At 48.3% G+C, this 22,606-nt stretch overlaps 1 protein-coding gene across 11 annotated transcripts in view; it reads right to left on the bottom strand.

Annotated features, from left to right (window-relative positions):
* RASGEF1B (RasGEF domain family member 1B) overlaps positions 1–22,606 on the bottom strand; it is a 699,288-nt gene that overhangs the window by 237,923 nt on the left and 438,759 nt on the right. Inside the window, exon 1 of one of the 11 annotated variants that reach the window (XM_084970671.1) lies at positions 9,176–9,459. The exons of the other annotated variants lie outside the window; for them this stretch is intronic. The gene's annotated coding sequence lies outside the window, so the exon portion shown is untranslated. Of the gene's footprint in view, positions 1–9,175; positions 9,460–22,606 lie in introns of those variants that run through there. 11 annotated transcript variants of the gene reach the window in all.

The raw sequence follows: 22,606 nt of genomic DNA, 5'->3' as shown, positions 1-22,606 counted from the left end.
AACCTCCATATGCCGCGGGAGCGGCCCAAGAAATAGCAAAAAGACAAAAAAAAAAAAAAAAAAAAAGTTCTTGCTAAATTGTCAGGCCCTAGAAAAGTCCAGGTTTTCTTTAACCTGTCTGCATTCACACTGGCACCCCAGCTTTGGTGTCTAATCATCACATAAATGCTGAAACAGTTCCATTATTGGTACCACATGTTTGTGTACCAAAGCTGACCACCGCCCACCTGAAGGCAGAACTTCTCTGAGCTGCTCCTCCCCTAGAGCACGTTTTTTTTCGTAAACAGAATATGTTGTGGCGAGATGAGATTGCCACCCAGTCTTCTGGGTTCTTGTCAAGGCCCATCACAGAGAAGGTCACAAAACGCACTTGTCGATTGCTTTAGTTGGCACTGAGAATGAAAAGGAGTAAGAAGAGCAGCGGAATCTCAGCTCATCAGACCGACTCTCCTACTAAAGAACAACCACAACAATACATGGTGATTGGTGAGAAAATACCCTTGACGTGCTAGAAAGTGTTTGAGGAGCATTTGCCACAAATAGCAACTTCCTACTCTGGAGGCTTTGAAATTATGATGATTTTCCAAATGATGATTTGAAATCCAAACTTTGCATTTTGCACTGTATCCACTCAGGAAAGGCAGACAGCTAGGGAAGCAGGGACACGCAGGGGGTCCCAGCGAGTGTTCAGAGTGTCCTGGGTTAAAGGTAGTCCAGGTTCCCAAGGTTTTTACTGTGTCTTTTCCAATTCCCTGCCTTTACCTAGGGATTACACATTTGTTTGTTTGTTTGTTTGTTTGTTTTGCTTTTTAGGGCTGCACTTGCATCATATGGAGGTTCTGAGGCTAGGGGTTGAATCAGAGCTGCAGCTGCTGGCCACAGCCACAGCCACAAGGCCAGATCCGAGCCGTGTCTGCAACCTACACCACAGCTCACCGCAAAGACAGATCCTAAACCCACTGAATGAGGCCAGGGATCGAACCCGCATCCTCATGGATACTAGTCAGGTTCATTATCACCGAGCCACAGTGAGAACCCCATGTGTAATTTTTTTTTTTAAGCCGCAAAAGAAAGCAAGCCCTTAGCTACATTCCCTAGCAGTCCTTTGGTCATAAGACTATGATTTATGGTCAGCAAATTCCAGTGAGCTCATCCTTCCCCAGGTCTTACCCCCAATCAAACATCTTCTTTTCCTCTCGGAGCCTCCAGCTGCCGTGTCTCCTGCACAGTCATCCCTCCTCCACAAAGATGACACAGCCCACGTTATTTAGAGCTATTCGCTTTTGAAGCGCAACTGCGCACCTTACAAATGGGAGTAATGCTCAGGGTAGCCAGGAATTCCAGGGCCGTCAGAACACGCAAAGTCGTCCCTAAGAGACGTTTAGCCCAGGGAAACCGTCACAGACCATGAACACTCTTGGTTGGTCTAAAGATTTGCTGAGGAGGCGAGGACACCACGTGCAGAAATTCTGCGACAGCCTATCACCTAGCAAATTAGCAGTGGTTTAGTTGCTAATTGTCAACACTCTTGGAAATGAGGTGACAAAAATGGCCACTTTCATATGTTATAGGAGGGGTCTAAATTTGAAAAATTCTTTTGAAAAAAAAATGAGCAAAATATATCAAGAACCTCAAACTGTTCTCAGCCTTTCATTCAGTCATTCCATTTTTACTCATTTATGTATCCATTTTCTTTGCAGGGCCACACCCACAGCATATGGAAGTTCCCAGGCTAGGGACTGACTCAGAGCCACAGCTGCTGGCCTATGCCATGGTGACAGCAATGCAGGATCCAAGCCACCTCTGTGACTTACACCACAGTTCACGGAAACACTGGATCCTTAACCCACTGAGCAAGACCAGGGATCAAACCTGAATCCTCATGGAGACTGGTCAGGTTTGCTACTGCTGAGCCACAATGGGAATTCTCCTGATTCAGTTCTAGAACGTGCTTAAGGATGTAAAGCTGAAATACTGAAAAAAATTTCATGCCTCAAATATTTATTAAGTATAATTCTTGTAATAGTATAAAACAAAAGAGGAAAAACTTAAATGTCCACTGTCATGGGATTGAGGATATAAATTAGGATATTATATCGAATTACAGCAAATGGAAACTGCAGTCGCACCCTTCATCACGGAGGAGAGCTGAGGGACAGTCCTTAAGAAACAAATCAATTGTCACAGCTGATAAAACACCCACTAGAAATCCCAAAGGAAATTCAACTACTTTGTTCCTTTGTTTCTGGGTCTAATGAGACAAAGATCTGGTGAGATAAGACGTATTCCGTTTCCCTTGTCTTTCTGTTATCAAGTAGACACAACAAACACAAGTTTGCTCGTATTGAAAACGGAAAAGCCAGATAAGTAGAGTCTCACCAGAGCAACTCTACCGCTAAGGAAAGAACAGAACGTGATGAGGGATAAGCCTAGACTGAGCCGTAGGAAGTCCAGACAACGCTCTTAATCTACCCTCTCATCTCAAGCTCGGTTCCTACAGGAGCTCAATGCTAAACCTTGCGGCACTGCACTGAGCGTGACTACCTCTTATCAAAACACCACGAAGGACAACCTTCCACTGACCTTTTTAAACCTTTTATTATACCAAAGGATTGCCCTTCTCGTCCCAGTATTCGCTGACATCACAGCAGGCTCCCTCCTTTTCAGTGTAGTCTAAGATTCCCAGACTCTAGGACTGGGGACACGGAAGTGGAAGGGAACTCCTTCACTGCAGAGTATTATGTAAACACTAAACTAAGGGGAGAAAGGCAAGATAAAATTATACACAGGAACATGGATGGTTTGCTATCATTTTTTTTCTACTTCTCATTAAGATCCCTTAATTTTCTACAAGGAATAAGTGGTGTTTTGCAATTTAACATGTAAAAGAATTTTAAAGGTACGACAGTTTGCTAATAATTTCCTTCCTGGAGTTCCCTGGTGGCTCAGCAGATTAAGGATCTGGCATCATCATTGCTGTGGCTCAGGTCACTGCTATGGTGCCGGTTCAATTCTTGGCCCTGGAACTTTCACATGCCATGGGCACAGCCAAAAAAATAATAATTTTATTCTTAGCAGCAAAAGTTTAAACCAGGATGCCTTCCTTGTTTCCACAAACTGTTCACTGCTCCTTTTGCCAGGTCGTGTGCTGGATAAAAAGCTGAAGAAGTCATGGCCAATGTTCTCAAAGAAGTCCCAGGCATCTGAAGGACAAAGACAGTGCTATGGGTTTAAATGGAGGTCACAGGGGGTAAGTCTTGCACCCTCAGAATGTGGTGAGCACAACAGGAGAGGCGTTAGGGTTCTGCCTGGAGTACAGCGTGGATAACAGGGGGCTTCGTGAGAAAAGCAACACTTGACTGAGCATCGGACAAAGCGTCACTTCCCTATTGGGGGTACGTGACGGATGAAAACTCCAAGCCGAGAGAACAGAATGAAGAAGCAGGATCAGGCTGGGAACTCTTGAAAGTGTACAATCATCAAGAAAAAGATGACGAGGCTGAAAGCAAGCGACAGCTACACAGAGCATGGCAGGCAGGGAGGACCTGAATGAGCAGCCAGAGGTACAGTCACAGGACGTAGGGATGGACGGGTGCTGGCAGGTAAAGGATAAGGACCGGAAAGTGACTCCATGTTCTGCAGTGCAAGCAAAACTAACTAAACCCGGGGAGTTCCCGTCCGTGGCGCAGTGGTTAACGAATCCGACGAGGAACCATGAGGTTGCGGGTTCGGTCCCTGCCCTTGCTCAGTGGGTTAACGATCCGGCGTTGCCGTGAGCTGTAGTGTAGGTCGCAGACGCGGCTCGGATCCCGCGTTGCTGTGGCTCTGGCGTAGGCCGGCGGCTACAGCTCCGATTTGACCCCTAGCCTGGGAACCTGCATATGCCGCAGGAGCGGCCCAAGAAATGGCAAAAAGACAAAAAAAAAACAAAAACCTAACTAAACCCAATCCGAGAGTGAGCTGGGGAGATGGGGAGGCCATTAACTAAGTCAAGAAAACAGGAGAAAGGATTGGTTTGGGAGGGGGGACATAGAAGACGGGGACTTATTCCAGACACGTGAAGTGTGAGCTGCCCTACAACTGACATCAGTGAAGGGATGGCTGGCGCAGGAAAAGACATGCGATGCTGGAGAAGGGCCAAGATCAAGGTGGGAGGTTGACGTTGGAGAGCAGAGGTCATTGGTAAAATAACGCCTAAGTGGAGAACAGCAGCAGCCTCCTGACCATCCCCCTTCCCAGAGCAGCCTCCCCAGTCCCGTGCGAATCAGCGGTCCACGGGGCAGCCCCAGTGAACTTCCCCAGCAGAAATCTCACTGTTTGATGCCCCAGCTGAGGACTTCTCAGTGCACCCAATCTCAAGGGCAGTCAAAGGAATGCCAACGGAAAGGACAATGAGAGTCTATTCTTTGCCTGCTGGACTGAAAAATATTAAAGTTTCATACTATCCACTGCTGGTAAGCAGATGGGGAAATGAGCACTCATACATTTCTGGCAGGAGTGCAAACTGCTATGATATTTTGGGACATCTTTTACCATTTCAAAATCTCACGACGTTTGATTCAGAATCTCCGCTTTTAAGAATCTTTTAGAAGCAGAAGAAATAATACGAAAGGATAGGTGTCAAAGTCTTTATTACTACCTTGTTTATAAGAGTAAAAACTTAGAAACAGCCGAATGCCCACTAAGAATGTAAGGTTTAAACAAATTAAATACATGGAAATCCATATTAAGGAGGAGAATGCAGCTGTTACAAATTAATAATAATAGCTGCGCATGTTTGTATTTGGACCTAGGAAGATGCTTGTGAGAGAATAAGTGAAAAAGAAGAGCTGCCAAGTTCTATATGATGATTCGATTTAAGAAAAAGCCAAGAAAAAAAGCAAAGTGACATCTTATAATAGCTACTATGAATACAGCGCTTACTGTTTACCAGAGTTTAAGTGCTTTACATGCTACTCATTTCATGCTCACAACAATCTCATAAAGCAGCTAAAAGATTGTTATCACTCCCATTTTACAGATAAGGAAACTGAGGCCAAGACAGATTAACGCCTGCAGCTCCCACAGGCAGGAAGTGACAGGCAGACTTTATCCCAGGCGGGCTGGCTGAGAGCCTTCACTCTTAATCTCTGCACTATTCTAAGATACAAGTTATTAGAGAAGGATAGGGTTGGAGATGATTCATTTTTAAAATACCATTGAAGGAGTTCCCATCGTGGCTCAGTGGTTAATGAATCTGACTAGGAGACACGAGGTTGCGGGTTCGATCCCTGGCCTTGCTCAGTGGGTTAAGGATCCGGTGTTGCCGTGAGCTGTGGTGTAGGGTGCAGATGCGGCTCAGACCCCGCATTGCTGTGACTGTGGTGTAGGCTGGTGGCTACAGCTCCGATTAGACCCCAGCCTGGGAACCTCCATATGCTGCGGGTGCAGCCCTAGAAAAAAGCAAAAAGACAAAAATAAAAATAAAATACCATTGAATTGTTGGACTTCTTGAGAAATGCGTTATTTCTATAATTTAGAAAAAGTTCACAGAAACTCTGAAGGCTCCCAATTGCCTTTACAGCAAAAGTTCATATTTGCTACCTCGGCCTCTTGTTCCAAGCGGTGTCCTATCAGCCCCTTTGCTTAAAACACTTGGTCACTGCAGGCCGGGTCTGGCCAGCTGGTGATCAGACTGCTTGTATGTCTTGGACATTCATTTTCTATAAGGCAACGGCAATCCACGCTCTTAAAGGTCTTGAAAAGCTTCTGAGACTCGGCCTTGTGGAGGGAGACGTGGGGAAAGAGGAGCTGGGCTTAGCCGCTCACAGTTCATGTTTCCGGCCTGATGGCCCTCAGAAAGCAGATCCATTATGAGCGAGCACAAAGGGGGCTGCCTTGTCCGGCTGACAGGAAGCAGACTGACGGGAACAAAGCTCGGGCGCCTTATTTATGGGGTGGCTCACAGCTGCTGAGGATGGGCCTCCTGTTCCCCGGGCGCGGATGGGCCCCTTGGGGGGGTCAGACTCAGGCCTGCTGGACTGTGGTCCCCTGCCACCAGGGACGCCAAGATGGGACCCCAAACAAACACCCAGAATGGTCTTCCTCCAACAGCCTCAGGACTAGCTGCCTCCGTGCAGTCAGGTCAGGCCTCCGTTCCACCCTCTCCGACTTCCTGCCGCAGAGACAGCAGCCCCTAGGAGTTCCCACTGTGGCTCATGGGAAATGACCCCGACTAGGATCCATGAGGTTGCGGGTTCGATCCCTGGCCTCGCTCAGTTGGTTGAGGACCTGGCGCTGTCGTGAGCTGTGGTGGAGGTCGCAGACGTAGCTCCCATCCTGTGTGGCTGTGGCGCAGGCCGGCAGCAGGAGCTCCGATTCGACCCTTGGCCTGGGACCCTCCACATGCCACCGGTGTGGCCCTAAAAACAGACAAAGAAAGAAAAGAGAGAAAGCGCAGCTCCCCCCCCCCCCCGCCCCCGTTCTCCCTCCGCACCAGCCCCCTCCTGACGGCGCTCACGGCTTCCCCCCCACACCCCCCTCGGGGCCTCCACGCAGCCTCGGCCTCGGTACGTGCAGCCCCCCCTCGAGTCGAATATCAGGGCAGCCGGGCCCCCTGCCCAACAGAGGCCCATGCCTGTGGGACCCGCCGGCTCTGCGGGCGGAGCGGGGGAGCAGCGCTCCCCGTGGAGCGGACGCGAGCGGCTGATTCCTGCCCCCTTCTCAGCAGACCTGGCCCGCGGGTCGCTGCCGCCTCTCCCGCATGCACGCACCGGGGCACAACGAGGCGCTCCTGTGCCCTAACAATTCCTAATAATCTAACTGAAATGACTGTGCCAGCCTCACTCACGGGCGCTGCAGCACGGTTCGCTGGAGTATAGTGTTCATAACGTGAGAGCCGGTCGCACGTGGGCACACGCACACACGCACGCACACCTTTTTTTCTGTAGATGGGGGAAGATAACTTAAAAAGTTTCAGGACTCGTAGCTCAAAGAGAGAAGGGAGAATAAGGCTAAATCCCTTTCAGGAAAACATGGGTTTCTCTCAGAGGCGACCCACTTAGCGACCACGGTCCTGGCTCCAGCGGAGGAAGGAATAACCCTTCGGGAAATTCCTATGGGAGAGAAATAGAGGCACGTCCCAGGGCACCTGCCACCCCGCTTATTCAGACACCCGCAGGCCCAGCTTTCCTGCAGAGTGAATGACCCCGCTTAACTGGGGGGGGGGGGGCTCCTTTCTTTCTGTAGTTTTCTTTCCACCTTCTGACCAGGGAGGTCCCGGCGGGCTCCGAGGTGGGGCGTGGAGCAGCACTGCCACCGCCCTGCCCCGCGGACCGACCGACGGACGGACGGACAGAGGGGAGCGTTGTGCACCGACGGGGAAGGACTGCCTGCCATGGGGGCATCACTACCCTCGTGCCAAGACCTTTGGGGTTAAAGTACGCATCGCCGACCATCTCCATGAACCGGGCTCCCCGACGGGCCTTCGACAAAGGTCAGAAAGTGGGGGCACATTCCAATGTGGGGGTGCAGAGGCCGCTCTTGGAGCCCCCAAAGGACACCCTGATTAACGACTCAAGGGCGGTTTCCTGTGGGTAACAGCTGCCAGTGGCAGCCCCTTCTGGTGAACAGGGAACAAACACCTGCGGGGCAGGAGGCAAATCTATCTTCCCCAAAACATGGAACGTTCCATCTGTTTGGGAAGTAGATTTACCAGACAAGAGAAGTCCCGGAACGTGATTTTTTTCAGGCTCATAAACATGTCAACAGCATCTCCCCTTTCCTGGTGCTGCCATCGGTCAAACCCCCTTGGTGGGTACGTGGCACCAAGGGACCGATGCTGCGCCTCTGATGTCTGTACGCCAATTAGTTCTGTGGACACAAACCTATCAGGGATGCCCGACGGTGGTGTCACAAATGCGGAGTGAAAGACCACGCATGCGTGGCTGTACACCTATCACTGATACAAAAATAAAAATATAAATAAAAAAATATGTCTGTGTGTGTATATATAAATACATAATATACGTGTGCGTGTCAGAGCTTGACCCCCTACTGAGAAAAGCCCGAGAGGTCAGCTTTACACATGAAGTCAGTTTCATATAAACGCTTGGGATTGCGATGTCTAGTAAGTCTGAGGAGCAGGAGCTCAAAATATAAGGTCAAATTTTGAAGTAGTATTAAAAAGGCTTGGTTTCCTGCTATGTGGGTTTTTGCGTGTGTTTCTTTCTTCATTTTTGTTCGTTCAGATCCAGCTCAATTTCTTTTGGGCTCCAATTTCCCTCCTGAATTCCGGGATCGTGCGCCATCAGCTAACTGAACATCTCTGCCTGCGAGTCCCAAAGATGCCTCCGTCTCCCACTGTCCCCAAGTCCCAAAGATGCCTCCGTCTCCCACTGTCCCCAAGTCCCAAAGATGCCTCCGTCTCCCACTGTCCCCAAGTCCCAAAGATGCCTCCGTCTCCCACTGTCCCCAAGTCCCAAAGATGCCTCCGTCTCCCACTGTCCCCAAGTCCCAAAGATGCCTCCGTCTCCCACTGTCCCAGACCACATTCTCCCCCGGCCTCCCGAACCTGCTCTTCCCCTGGTGTTCCCACTGCAGAGGGGACCTCACAGGAGTGGTTTCCAAAGCAGAAGCCTGGGGTCAGCCTGGGGCCCTCCCTTCGAGGCACTGCGCATATCCCATCTGTCAAGTCCCGGGCAGCACGGAGCGGTGGTGAAGAGTTCAAAACCTGCCTCTATGCGTCCTCGCTGTGTCTCCCTGAGCAGGGAAGCTAGCGACTCTGTGCCCCCGTCTCTTCCTCTGAAAACACCACCACCATCCTACAATCAACCCCACGGGATTGTCACACAGCTTCAAGGAGCGGGGGATGCAGACACCCAGAACCGTGCCTAGCAAGGTGAGCGCTCAGTAAATGCTGCTGTTTATAGACTCCTGTTGATGTCTTTACCCACGTCTCACATGCAGCCTTATTTGGGTCTTTTTGTCTTTTTAGGTTGGAGAGTGGCCAGTAAGGCTAAGACTGAACTATGGAAGCTTCATCTTTCTCCTTTTCTCTGAATACATTTAAAATTCATTTTTGATATCTCTGTCTTAAACTATACCCCAAGGGGCCCACAAAATATGCCAACAGCACAGCTTCTTTCAAGTACACATACCTTGGGCAGCCCCTATCCTGGTAGACAGACTTACTTACCACAAGCCCCAGTCTTCTAGAGGCTGCCAGGTCCTAAATAATGAACGGATTGAGATCAGAGTCTATATCGTTTTTCTTTCTTCCCGGCAGCAGAGCTTAATGCCTGGCCATAGTAGGTCTTCAAAAAGTGCTGGTGAATGGCTAGCGGGATGGCCGCTATTCAGCAGGTCCAAGCCAAAGCACCATTATTTGGCAACAGAGCAGGTCAGGGCTTTATGACAAAGGTGGCCCCAGAGGCACTCTGGTTCCTGAAGCCTCAGTACACTAGCCATTCACACAGGTACCTGTGGAAGGAAGATAATCATGGTACCTGCCTTGGAAACAGTAGGTCACCCCATCCCCCCCAGGTTTTGGCATCCCTACCAGGAAGATCAGAGCTTCAGGCTATCAGGGGAATGATTCTGGAAGTTGAGGAGAGCAGCCAATACATTTATCCACCCAGCAAATATTTGCGGAGTAGCTATGATGTGCCTGGCACTGCCCATGCGGGGCACAGGAGTCTGCACGATACCATCCACGGGGTGCTGTTTACGCCCCTGGGGAAGGCATGGGTTAAGGCCCAGTCTAGGGCATAGACAGTAGCACACAGTATTTGGAAACTCTCATTTCTCTCCCTAAAGCAATCTGTTTCCTTTGAGTGAAATGTTTCATTGTTATTTCTTCTGACAGTCTGTGGATGAGAACACGTCCCTTTCCGTTCACACAATGTGTCATAGTTGAACCCCCTGACTTTTCTCTTTTCGGCCCCTGAAGACTACCCTTGGCTCTTCCTGAGCGCGGCGACTAGGTAATGAAGAAAAATGGGGTGTCAGAGGCCACAGAAAAAGGATCCATCTTTGAGGAGAAGTCAGCTCTTGCTGTCCTGGAAAATTGGGTGCTCAAGTGACTGAAGCTCCAGCTCATGTCCTAGGTCCTAAGCTGTGATTGACTCCTGTGACCTTTGGCGGGCTGAGTGTCTCCTCTGGGCCTCGAGTCCCTACTCAACAGCCATCGATAATCCCCCCCCCAGGGCCACCTGCCCTTTTAAGACTGACACCAGCAGTGGGGAGAAGATGCAAGTCCTGCTTTAGAAAATGCCTGGGAGTCTGAAAGGACCTCAGGATTATGGGAAAGAAACCAGCTTTGTAAAGATTTCTTGGTTTTCTGCGGGGAAGGAAGGAGCTTCCTCTTCTCCTCTCGCAGGCGTCTTTCTTGGCCCGAATTCTAAGCATTTTAAAAACAGCGCTCAGAGCAAACGCCCTTCCCCACACCCACACACATTCGATTCCTGCTCACTAACTGCCTTGGGTATTTGGCAGCAGGCTAGCGGCATCCAGGAAGTCCTGTGCTCCACAGAGGCTCCTTGGCTATTTCAGGGCAGTCCCGAAGGGCTGTCACACACGGAGCGTTTCACAGCCCTCTTTTACAAGAAGACGAGGGTGCAAATCTTCTGTTTTCTGTAATATAAAAGACTGCTAACCCCGGCATCGAAGATGTGTTTTCAAAACTATGAGTCTACTAACTAACTTTCTAAAGATTTCGTTCTCTTTATCCTTTTCAACTTGCCCCTCCGTGACAGGGGAGCACTTTAGCAATGAATTTGGAAATTGCCTTTTACAAAAGAGAACATTTTCCTTCTTTTTCTTTTTTTTGTCTTTTTAGGGCCACACCCATGGCATATAGAGGTTCCCAGGCTAGGGGCTGAATTGGAGCTGTAGCTGCCAGCCTACGCCACAGCCACAGCAACGTGGGATCCAAGCTGGGTCTGTGACCTACACCACAGCTCATGGCAACACCAGATTCTTAACCCACGGATCGAGGCCAGGGATCTAACCCACATCCTCATGGTTATTGGTCAGGTTCATTACCGCTGAGCCACAATGGGCACTCTTAAAAAAAGAGAATATTTTCAAAAGAGATTCTAGAAATATTTCCATGATCACATGGTCTTGTTGTCTGAAAACACTATGTTTCATTTAAAATACTCTCTTACCTTCTTTCTTTAAAGACTTGCATCTATTTTCAAATCTTCCAAATAAAGACATTCAGTAGGGTTTGAACCTACTTGCTAGGTGAATATGAGCTGAACCTATTTGTTAACAGTTTAGGGACTTTAAAACAACTGGTTAGTTTATAACAGCAACTAACAAGGTTAAGGTGGAAATGCGTTACTTGAATGAGATTAAAAAATCATTTGCAATAGTTTGCATTATGGTTCAGTGGATTAAGAACCCAACATAGGCATTCCCGTCGTGACGCAGCAAAAAGGAATCCGACCAGGAACCATGAGGTTGCGTGTTTGATCCCTAGCCTCGTTCAGTGGGTTGAGGATTTGGCATTGCTGTGGCTGTGGTGTCGGCCAGTGGCTGTAGCTCTGATTGGACCCCTAGCCTGGGAACCTCCATATGCCACAAGTGCGGCCCTCAAAAAGAAAAAGACAAAAAAAAAAAAAAAAAAAGAAAAGAATCTAACGTAGTGTCCATGAGGATGCAGGTTCAATCCCTGGCCTTGATCAGTGGGTTAAGGATCTGGTGTTGCTGGGAGGTGTGGTGTAGGTCGCAGACAAGGCTCAGATCCCATGATGCTGTGGCCGTGGTGTAGGCCGGCAGGTGCAGCTCCACCTGGACCCTTAGTCTGGGAACTTCCAGGTGCGGCCCTAAAAACCAAAGCAATATAGAAAGAAACAATAAAAGAAAGTCCTGACTTAGTTAGCCTAGGGAAGGATGTACTCCTTTCTTTTGGATTTGCGTATTTTTTCCAGCTATAACAGCCGTTAGAATAAAATATCTAAGTAACCAAACTTTGAGCGAGATCTTTAACAAAGCGTCAAGTGTTAAACTTTTTAAACTAACGAATCATATTCAATCACATGGCTTTTACTAAAATATAGCAACACTCAGAAATATAAGATTCTTATATCAGTAATAGGAAATTACTCACAAGATGTTATTTATTTCCCTTATTACTTCATTTTAAGTTCCTTTTTGTGTATCATTAGTTATATCTTATATCAGCATAGTATTACATACAAATATTTATGAGTAAACATTTTAGACGGTATGCTCAAAATGTTTTGCTAATAAGTACAAAAACAAAAAAAATTAGAGAATTCTGCTTGTATTCACGTTCTGTCTTTCTAACAAATTACTACACATTTAATGACATAAACAACAGAAATTTATTCTCTCATAGTTCTGCAAGCCAAAAGTCTAAAACCAGCATAATCAGGCCAAAATCAAGGTTTCAATTGGGATTTTATGGGACATCTGGGGAAAATGAAGAAATGCCATTTTTATGGATAAATCAAAGGAACATCCAATTCTAAAAAAGGTTCTCAATGCATTTTATTTAAACTTGAACTAAAACCAAGGACAAATTAAATGTGATTGAGAACACTGAACAATAATGACGTACCCAATACACACACACACACACACACACACACACACCCAATTACTAGGATGCATCCATTTCAGTTTCAGCATGGAGTCGTTCTCAGGCTTCAGCATGCATCAGCATGGAGGGCTGGTCAGAACATAAATTGCTGGGCTCTCCCCCAGTAGGTGTACAACTGGCTTGAGAATTGCATTTTTAACAGGTTCCCATGTCATGCTGATGTCCCCCGTCCAGAGGCCACACTTCCAAAACCACTGCAGAGCATTTGTTGAAGGCCTATAGCATCTGAGACAAGCCAGGAGCTACGGGCTCAATGCGAATAAAACAAGTCCCAGGGCTCAAGGACCGAAAAGACGTAGATCCCTTTACTAAACAGTCGATGTGGGATAACCCAGTATTCAGTAGCCCAGATACTCCAGTGGTTCAGTGTCGGTCAAAGGTAGAGTAATGCAGAACATCCTAATGTCTGCGACCTTGGCAGTCCCAAGGTGACTGTTAGGATGAATTTCCTTAACTAGCTAAGGGAATCTGTCACTACCCCAGAAATCTCTGAAGAAAGCTAAAAGAAGAAAAATCCTAAGTAAATGAGCCTGTCTTTAACTGCTGTTCGTGAAGTTCATTCAGTGTTGTGAGCCAGTCAATAAAGAATCTATGTGCTAAACTCATCGCCATCAGAAGCAGACATCAGGCCATCATCAAGGGTGTTGTTGCACCGTAACTGTCCTGAAACATCTGCACTGGCTGCAGCTTCCACTCCAGGAGCTCCTGAGTCACCTCTGGACAGAGATGCTGCTGGAGATAAGGCCACCGAGTGAGCTCACAAGCGCTGTCACTGGACAAACACTGACTCTGCACAATCTGACCCTGCATTTAATGTTGCTCTGGTGGCACGTGTGGCTATTACGAAATTTACAGCGTTTATAGCAGTTGAATGTCACCTTTAAAGAAAAATTATGTAGTGTCTTATATTAAACAATAAACAGGGGTTTCCCTTTTTTTTTTTTTCTTTTTAGTTTTGATATGGTAAACACTGCTGGCATTTGCCAATATCTATGTCCTCCTTTTTTTTACCTGGCTGTCACACCTAGACTATATTTGGAAGCCCCTCATACAAGGGTTTGGTTGTGTCATCAAATTCTAGTCCATAAAATGAAGTGGACGTAATGGGGGCTCCTCCAGGTCTGAGCTGTAACCAGCTCCAATGCTTAATAATATTAACCCTCTTCCTACCGCCAGCTGAAGAGACAAGTCACTTGGGCTCTAGAAGAAGGTGGACCCATAAGATGGAAAGCCCTGAGTCTCTGATTGACCGAATGGAACACCTCCATCCGTCTCATCTGAATAAGAAACACATTTGTATTGTGTTAAGCTACTGAAATGGGGTGGGGGGGGGGTTTATACAGCAGTAAGCCTGCCCTGACGAGCACATATTACAATTATTATTCATAAAGTGAAAGTTTGAGAGAAAGTAAGGGATCTGAGCTAAATTACATATATATGGTTATTTTCAGTTTCACACTGATCAAAAATAGAACATTTGGCGACATCAACAGAACAACGTCTGCTGGCCTAGAAAATCGAGCATGGTCCTGTCCGCACTGCAGCTTCCAGAGAAGCAAGCTCTAGCTACCGGGACAAGGGAGAGGACAGAAATGCCCAATCTGAGATCCCAGGGTAACATTAATGTATGATGCGGCGAGTACAATCTTTAGAAGAATCATAATAGATTGGAAAAGCATCTTAAACACTGACTCAACCAAACCTAAAAGAAACCTAGCTGTGCAGGCCATAAAAATCATAAAGCAGAAGCAATTATGATTTTTTTTTTGTCTTTTTGCCATTTCTTGGGCCGCTCCCGCGGCATATGGAGGTTCCCAGGCCCAGGGGTCGAATCGGAGCTGTAGCCACCGGCCTACGCCAGAGCCACAGCAACGCGGGATCCGAGCCGCGTCTGCGACCTTCACCACAGCTCACGGCAACGCCGGATCCTTAACCCAACTGAGCAAGGGCAGGGATCGAACCCGCAACCTCATGGTTCCTAGTCGGATTCGTTAACCACTGCGCCACGACGGGAACTCCAGAAGCAATTATTCACTTGATCATTGACCATGATTACAGGAGCGCCACACATCAGGGGAAACAGGGCAGTTTCTAAATCTCCAGCCCAGAAAGCCCAAGCCTAGAAAGTCACAGAGATCACTCTTTCACTCGCACCGTCCCACCTTTCTTGCATGAGGCAACAGAGATCGCAATACCACAAGGTGACAGGTCGCTGCGGGAAACACAGACCAGAGCTGACGGCACAGCCAGCAGTGGCCGGGGGATCTGTAGCCGGCACCTTAGCAGTGGCACAAAGCCCGAGGCGCTGTCCTGGCCCTGATGTCGTGTGCCGAGTCCCTCAGCAATGCGGGGAACTGGGATTGGAGAGAAAGCAATGGTCAGGTCCTCATCCAGGACCAGCCCTCGTTCCTTCCTGTGGGAAAGTCACTTGCTGGTGAATCATCAAGAGCCAAAGACCCAGGTCTGTGTTTCTGAGAATGACAATCAATACTCTTGGCGATGAGTTTATTCTCTTGCCGGGGCTGGTGAACATGGAGAGTCCCAGTTCTTCTCACGGCGTCCGGCCCCGTGCCTTCCCAACCCCCACACCACTGTTTTCCTTTGTCTCTGTCAGATACAAAGAGAAAGAGGCCACTTCTCAGATTTCAACTTCTATCATGTGAACATCTGTGAGCAAACAAACTGTGACTGCGGTTTCCATCTCCTTCCCTGCCCGGGACCCACATTTCACTCCCAACCCACTGAGGCCCAATGCACCTGGCAGAGATGAGCTGGTGCTCAGTGGGGTGGCTGTAAATCCATAAATGACTTAAAGGCAATAAACAAAACAAGGACTGCACGCCTTTCCCTGAGAGAGGAGAGTCTATTTTGGAGATTATCACCTGAGGCCACAATTTAGGAAATGATTTTCTCCATCTCAAAAGAGCTGCTAATGCAGGGATGAAATACATTTTTCCTTAGAACAATCTGTGTCCTTTCCTATTCAGAGTCCACGTTTGTTATATCATGAATAGTGCTATAGGAACATAACCCAAATGCCACATCGAAAATTCTAGGAAGCACTGTAAATAGAAACAAAGAGCAAGCTTAACATGAAAGAGCATCTTTGTCCAAGAAAATACATTTCAAATGTTCTATATAACATGGGTGTTGGGGTGGGGGTTATTCTCTATGGTCAATGTAGCGACTATAGTTAATTCTACTCTATTGAGTATCTGAAAGTTGCTAAGAGAAGAGGTCTTAGAAGTTCTCATCACAAGCAAAACAATGTAACTATGTACGATGATGAATGATAACTAGGTTTACTGTATGGATCATTTTGCAACATACACATATATTGAATGCTTATGCTGTACACCTAAAACTAACATGATGTCCTATGTCAGTTACATCTCGATTAAAAAAAAAATAAAAGCAGATACTTTGTTTAAAGAGCTATAAGTAGGAATTTCCCCAATTCAGGAGTGAGACTCTCCAATCCATTTTTTTTTTCATGCTTAGAGCATCCAAAGGCAGGCTGGCCATGCCCAGCTTGGAAAGACAGAGTACTCAGCAGAAGAAAGTGGGCAGCAGAGAGGCCCTGGGACCCTTGGACACTGTCTCTGCCCTCAAGCAGTGTCCTTCCAGTAAGAGCTGCCTTGTGGTTGGGCTGTTCGCAAGGGTGAGGGCTCATGCTCTCCCCACCTGGGGACACATCAGAGTTTCAAACCCTTAGTAGAAATCTGTACCCGTCCTTCCTCTTTGGCAATGGCTGTGAGAAAATCTCTCCGATTGTTCATCTGTTCTTTCACACACACGGGTGTGGACCACTGCTCCACGCCAAGCACTACTCTTTGTGCTAAAGATGCACCTGTGAACAGACGAGACGCCTGTTCTCATGACACCTGCATTCTAACGGGAGAAACAGAGCCCGCAGAATGAGTCCATGAAGTCATTGCCAACTGTGATGCAGAGTAGAAGGAAATTAGGCCGCAGAGACAGAGAGGAACAGGGAAGGCTTAGTTCACACGGAGTGTTCAGGGAAAGGTCTCGCTGACATTTAAGGTGACATTTAAGCATTTGAGACTTGAGGCAAGAGAAGGAGCCAGCTCTGCAAAAGCCGGGAGAAGAGCATTCTAGACGGGCAGATGAGCGAGCTCCAGGACCCGAGGCAGCAGAGAACCGAGCAAAGGCTGGAGCAAGGCTGGAGAAGAGCCCGAGCCAGGAGCTGCACGCACACCGGACGTCAAGGCCGTGGGAGCCGGAAGAGTTTTAAGCGAGAAAGTCACAGAATCTGATCGCCGTCTTCAGCTCTCTCTGGCTGCCGTGCGGAAAATGGATCGGACAGGGTTAGGGTGGAAGGACGTCACGTTGCGCTAAGCTTCAAAATACGTTAAAACGTAGCCTGTGCCAACCAGGAGTTCGCGTCTGACGTGAGTCAAAGGCAGGTGAGCTGCAGGGTACGGGCGCCTTGGAGAGACGGGGTTCGAGCCTGTCCCCCATCAAATTAAGCCCTGTTAACACAAAGGCAGACGGATGGGGAATGACCTTCCCTGTAGGAGTAAGACATCGACCTTCCTGCAAAAAGTGATGCACCTTGAAAACCATGGAGCGTTTTGTCGGAAACTAAAGACTCAGTGTGTCGAGATGTGGCTAGTCATCCTCAACTCAGACAAAGAACAGTTTATTTGGAAGCCTTTGGCTTGGAACAGGTTCCAACTGACCAGCTGTAGCATCGATTTTCTTCTGGGCATAGAAAACTTTCAGCCGGACCCCTGTCTGGGAATAAACACCCAAAGCCAGCTGCCCGAGTGCAGAGGACTGAGCCTCACACCGGCAGACCCGGGAGTTTCTACGTCATTTTGTCTCTCTCTTTTTGTGCTAGAGTTTGCTATTTTGTTGGGTTTTTTATGAAAAAAAGAATGTGTATATAGGTATAACTGGGTCATTTTGCTGTACAGCAGAAATTGATGGAACATTATAAGTCAACTGTAATAAAATAGTTAAAAAAATAAAGCTGGGTTTTTTTTAAACTGGTTTTTGTTGTTGTTTAAGACAAGACACCAGGCAGGTGGCACAGCGCTGGCGCCAACAGGCACTTCAGTGTCTGGAGGCGCAGTGGAATGGCAGTGACCTAGAGGCCTTCCTCCTGGGTCCCCACTACAGAGGCAAAGAGCTAAAGTCTGTTTTCCTTTCTTTCTTTTCTTTTCTTTTTTTTTTTTTTTTTTTTTTTTTTTGCTATTCAATTCTCGGTGATAGCCTATGTGGAGAAAGCATCTGAAAAAGAAGGGAGATATATATCTGTACATATACGGCTGCTGCACTTTGTTGTACACCTGCAACTACGACATTGTAAGTCACCTCGATGCCAATAAAACTGATTTTTTAAAGAGTCTAAAGTCGTTTTCTGTCTTAAGGAGTCAACAGCATGGTAGCCTCTCCCAGGTCCAAGTGAGAAGTGAGAACGCATGGGGCGAGGGCAGAGCTGGGAAGTGAGAGGGGGCTACACGGTTGAACTGGGAAAAGGATGCAAAGGAGAAACGAGGAAGTGAGGACACCAAGCTCCTTTCCTTTCTCCCTTCCCTCCTACAGCAAGGAGGCTGACCCTGGACGTGGCAAAAGGACCTGGCAGCAAAGCAGAGAGGGAGGGGCTGGCACCAAGGTGGCGGGATGGTGCCGTCCCTTCCTTCCCCATCCCTACCGCCCGGTGCTGGACACGCGGTGACCAGTAGCCGTGGCCACACAGCGGAAGCCCCATTCTCGGCATCGCAGCCTGGGCACTAGCGCAGTGTGGCTACCTACTCACTGGATCCTCCTGGCACAGCACCTTTTCCGTTCCCATCCTCGAGTGAGGACAGCTTTCCTTCTCAGGACGCTTGCAGAGACCCTACATCCACTCTCCCTTGTCATCCTCACCGCACTTGAGCATCTGGTCCGGCCTCTAGTGCCCAGAAACTGGTCCTCACAACAGGAGAAAACAAAAAAAGATGACGACGCTGGAAAAGGAGAGGCCGCCTGTGTGCCGCGCTGGGTGGACAGCGGCTGCGCACACTGACGGGAGAGACTGAGTTAAGTCAGAAGCTCCTAAGCTGAAAATTGCTCATGTGCTCCAGACCACAGACCTCAGCATCTGTCATCTCAGTTCCCCCCAAAACCGCTTCTGTGACCTAGTGATTTTAACCTCACAGAAGGATGAACAGACATTCCTACCTTTCAGATTTCCTTTCAACTCGCCGTGACCGTTTTCAAATTCCTCACTGGTTTTTTTTAATGGGCATCAATAGAAGCCCCACTTTAAGAACTCTCTTCTTATAAATTCACTTGATTAACCACTCTTTTCACATTCATTATGCCAGTGTCTGCCGCAATTTACAAAGAACACAGCACCTGACTGGAATCCTGCTACAGCTGGAAGAGACTCTCCACCTACGGCACAATTAGGTACGTATCTTTCAGAGGTTCCCAGGGGCCTCAGTGTATTTCCATGGCTCTTTATTCTCGGTTCTCCTGGGATGTATTAGCCTCAATTAACTGTTCGATCTCACTGAAGTCATGTTCTAACCCGAGACCAGCCAAGCAAAAGGCTGATTTCCTTTTCTCTGCCAGCAGTGCCCCTGCAGCGGTTAAGAGGGTGAGGCCACGAACGGGACTGTAGGAGTTTGAGTCTTGGTGTCGCCATTTACAAATGGCCCTGGGCAGGTTACTAGCTCCGTAAAACGAAGACAATATTAGCATCTACTTCATACAGGTTGTTACGAATAAAAACATTAATGAATACACATAAAAATGTTAAGAACAATGTCTTGGCACCTAATAAGCTCCCAATAAATGCCGGTTATTATTAGAATAAGGTGAGAAGCTTTGCTTGCCCCCCCAAAACGGACAGCCGCATACAGCACAAGAAATCAGCGCCCGTGGTCCCCTGCCTTCCCTGGACCAACAATTCAAATGATGCAACGGTGCTTGTTTTGAATCTTGATTCAAAATGAAATGGAAATGTAAATACTTTACGTTTATCAATATCCCAGATAAGTCATCTGAGCAATGTGGCTTTATTGGGGGGGTGGGGGGCAGCCAGGACGGCCATCCTGGGGCTCCCACCTCCTGCCTGCGCTACAAGAGACAAGACTGGCAGGCCAAGGTGCGCTGGGAGTGCCTCCTCCCTGAGTGACAGCTGGTGCTGTCAGAAGTCGTTACCGCTGGTGTGCACAGACCTTCTGGCAAAGCCGGGCAGAACAGAAGAACTGCAGTCTCCCTGCCCACCTGTCAGCCTTGTCCGGGAACAGCAGAGAAATTTGCTCTTTTCTTCCTTCAAAGGCTGCGGCAAGCCCCAGCGCCTTCATTAATGCTCGCCTCTCCAGCCCCAGCCCGCCTCCTCGCCCTCCCCGAACACACACTCGCCCACCTATTCTTCCAAGAAGGGGATTAGCCCAATTAATCTCTGGACAAATGTCAAGGAGTCTGGGGGAGGGGCCCCTTGGAAGGGCCGCATCCCAAACAGCCAATAAGGCCAGGCGTGAGCCGATGCCGCCCAGCACACGGGCAGGCCGAGCAGCTGCCAGCACAATGGCACCCAGGTCCCCTTCATCCGAGGCTTAGCTGCTGACGGGCTCGCTTTCTCGCCAGCCCGTCCTGACAGACCACAGCTCTCCTCCCACCATCTGGGATGGGAGCCGGGACAGGAAGGAGCTGCGGGATTAGAAGCCGCTGGCGAGGCCAGCGCCGCCCTCCTCTCATCCCCCATCCCTGCATCTTGCCCGCTTCCATCCTCGCCCTCTGCCCTCTCCGCCCTCCCACCTCCCCACGCTCAGAAGGGCATCCACCTTCAACGTGTGGTTGGAAAATGACAAGTCTTAGGTTCAAAGTAAGGCCATCGAGAAGGCAAAAAAAAAAAAAAAAAAAAAGCCTCTGGAGGGGGGAGGGGGGCTGGCAGGATGGGCGTAGGGCAAATTCTCAACACAGGTAAGTCGTGATTACTGCCCCCCACCCCCCGGAAAAAAACCATAGGTTTCATCGGCCTAACCCACAAAATTTCAGGGGAAAGTCCTGGGAAAGGAAAGAAAAGTCTTTTCTTTGCTCTGATTCCCAGGAAGACCTCATGAGTCCATCCAAGAAAGTTACTGTTTTTGGAAGAATTCTCTGGAATAGAGGTTTGCCAATCACTCCATTTAGTCATTCCAACATTTTAATTTATAAGGCATTCTCTAATCGAGACTTCTCCCTCTCCCTCTCCCTCTCTGTCTGTAGCCAGCAAAAGCTGGCTTAACCAGCAGGCTATTAAACAGCACTTCCACATGCTACAGCCCAATGCTTCGGTAATTAATTTTCATAATGATGCTCTGGAAGGATTTCTAGAGCCCCTGGAAGATCCCAGAATTCTCTCTTCCCTACTGGTTTTGCATATGCTTTGGGTGGAAGAGACAGTCTGGGTGTCCAGGCCTGGCGGTGCCACTTACTAGCCCTGTGACCTTGGGCAAGTTACTTAACCTCTCTGCCTCATCGCTTCCTCACAGGGGTACGAAGTTTATTACGAAAGGGACCCTCTAACACTCCAGGCACAGAACGTGTCCTACAAGCCAGACACTGCGACAGACGACGCGCCTGAATGATCCCATTTAACCCTCGCAACAGAGCTGCCTCCATATTAAGGCTACTTCACGGCAGCCTAACGTAGTCAGCAGGAGTACCACGTGCCCGGCACTTCTGGTCGACAATCAACTATGTCTAGCTAAGACGAAGAGTTCATTTCCCGACTCTTAGACGGCAGAGCCAGACGGCTCAGGGTTACAGTTATCACCCAAAACTCTGCTGTTTGGATGAGCTTTGGAAATCACAGGTTTTTTGGAAAGGTAAGATGGCTTATATAACCATACAACACACTGGTTTGAGGCCTCCTGTAACTGAACACATTATAATTTTAGTAAAACAATATATGAATAGCCGCCCTCACAGAGGACATTAAAGAGCTTGACAACATCTCAAACCGCTTTCGTTGCCAACATAGTTCAGGACAGGTAAAGGTTTGCCACCAAATAATTCTGAAAAAAAGGGGGGGGGGGTTCTGTCGTGGCCCTGCAGTAACCCAACTAGTATCCATGAGGACGTAAGTTCGATCCCTGGCTTTGCTCAGTGGGTTATGGATCCGGCATTGCCACGAGCTATGGTGTAGGTTACAGCAGCTCAGATCCTGAGTTGCTGTGGCTGTGGTGTACGCCAGTGGCTGCAGCTCTGATTCGACCCATAGCCTAGGAACTTCCATATGCTGAGAGGGTACGGCCCTAAAAGGTTAAAAAAAAAAAAAAAAAAAAAAAAAAAGAAAAAAAATAGACTTCTATTGTTTTTGTTGGATCTCAGATAAGAGGTTGTGAATTTTACTACACAAAAACACTACATAAAGAAATGAAATTCCAGTCCTGGTTCTGACAGTAAGTGCTGTGTGATCTTGGGCAAGTCAGCAAACGTTTCTGGTTTTCAGATTCTTCGTCTGCAAAATGGGGGACTGGGAGCGCTTCCTAAGTTATGCAGAAGCAGCCGCAAAGGCCACATGAGACAGGATTCGCCCAAGCATATGCTGAATAAATGAAGTGTTCGGCATATTCGAGCTGTTTATTATCTTTAAAAAATCAGTGTACAGAGTATCAGAGTTTAATCACACACCGCTGCTTCCTGTTTGAAGGGAGTGTTAGCTGCACAGGAAGAGATCCCACTGAGATCTCTCCTTGCGTGGGTGCATCACGTGGTTGTTTCTGATGCAGCAACAGACACCAGCGCATGCGTGGTGGCGGCGTTACCGCAACAGCTCTCTGACTGCCTCTGTAAGAATCGCCTCCAGGAAACGAGGCCGAGCTGCTGTTTCGAGGCCCTGCAGCCACGGAACACCCCAAAGACCTGCGCCTGGAAGAAGCAAGCTGTCCCAGTGTCGGGGTGTTCCGAATCTGATTTCACAACGTCCTAAAGATCTGCTTGTGTCTCCCCTTCTCTCGAGTCTACGGAGAGGGCGCCAGCTTGAGCGTCTGA

This window comes from Sus scrofa, chromosome 8 (genome assembly GCF_054392235.1).
Source record: "Sus scrofa isolate SSC_HxYL_T2T_F1_AM1 chromosome 8, Sscrofa_HxYL_maternal_Yorkshire_Landrace_v2.0, whole genome shotgun sequence".
In the NCBI taxonomy this organism is placed as follows: domain Eukaryota; kingdom Metazoa; phylum Chordata; class Mammalia; order Artiodactyla; family Suidae; genus Sus; species Sus scrofa.
This window is presented reverse-complemented; position numbering and strand designations above follow the sequence as displayed.